We start from the raw sequence: 1,567 nt of genomic DNA on the forward strand, positions 1-1,567 counted from the left end.
TCGCTAAAATTATATTAATTTTAAAATACAAATTGATATTATTTCAAGTGAAACCTTCAATTAGTAAAACTTTTACAAACAGGAAAAAAAATTATCAACTAATAAATTATCAACTTTATACTGGATATTTTTTTTAAAACAACTTTAAATTATAACAAAATATGCAGATGACAAACTGAAGCATTATAATTAAATGAAATCAAAATAAACTATTTTTATATTAAACTTTACTTTTAACAGAACATATATAAATATATAAATATATAAATATATAAATATATATATATATATATATACATATATATATATATATACATATATATATATATATATATATATATATATATATATATATATATATATATATACATAATATATATATATATATATATATATATATATATATATATATATATATATATATATATATATATATGCTAATATAAAAGAAACAATGTTACGACTATATCATAGCCATCATTAGTTAAAATATATAAAATGCTTAAATCAAATTAGTAAAACTAAATTGAATTAATATAGAGACCTTATAATAAAAAATACAATAAAAATGCAACTAAATTATGTAAGAAATGTTTTAAAAAGATAAAAAGAACCTGTAATGTTAAAAGGAACTAGATTGAAATTGTCATTTTTACATGGTTCATTTGTTTATTATTAGTTTTCCCACTCTATGTACATGCTTTCTTTGAGTTTTAATATAATTTTTGTTGGAGGTCGAATACAAAATTGAAAAATTTGCATGATTAAAACTATTAAAGCAGCTTTCATTTAAATGAATCTGTTTTTTTGTTACTTAAAAGAAAAAAATATTAATTTTAAATTAAACTGGTCTATTCTAAAAACTGTGACTGCCTATAATAATAACATTTCCAAAATATATATATTATGTTTACAAGAAAAATTTGAAATTATTACTCATTTAGATCAAGTAAATTTACTAAATAAAAAATCTAAATTAATTTCTAAATGCAGACAAATAGGTTTCTTTTAAAAAACTATAAAAACAAATGAACAGTCTAAATTATCCTGATTCTAAAGAGTTCTTTTTATGATTTTTTAATTATCTAATGTAGTTGATGCTTCCTGGTTACAAAATACTACAATTATTATACAATTAATTAAATCAATTCCCAACTTTCTGTGAAATAATTTTTCTACAATTTGAACTTTTTGATGTTTCGACATCAAAAAGTTTAAATTGTAGAAAAAGTTTTTTTCATTTAGGATTTCTTTTTTGTTTAACAAAGCATTATTGTGACCTTTTATAATTCTTTCCGTATTTTTTGTGCAACTGTAGCTTACTACAATTGTATTTCATGCAACTGTAGCTTACTTTAATTGTATTTCGATTAAAAATCTTTTGTAATATATTGGGCAGGAAATGCTTATCGTCTAATTTTAAAAACACTCTTCCTATGTTTGTGGTAACATTTTTACTATTTGGGTGGTTGAACCAAATTACATTTCTAGTTCTCTTTCTCTTTTTTGTATTCTTTTTTTCTGGGTCAAATTTAAGTTTAAAATTTTTAAAACCACATTTTTTAAG

This window comes from Hydra vulgaris, chromosome 14 (genome assembly GCF_038396675.1).
Source record: "Hydra vulgaris chromosome 14, alternate assembly HydraT2T_AEP".
Lineage (NCBI taxonomy): Eukaryota > Metazoa > Cnidaria > Hydrozoa > Anthoathecata > Hydridae > Hydra > Hydra vulgaris.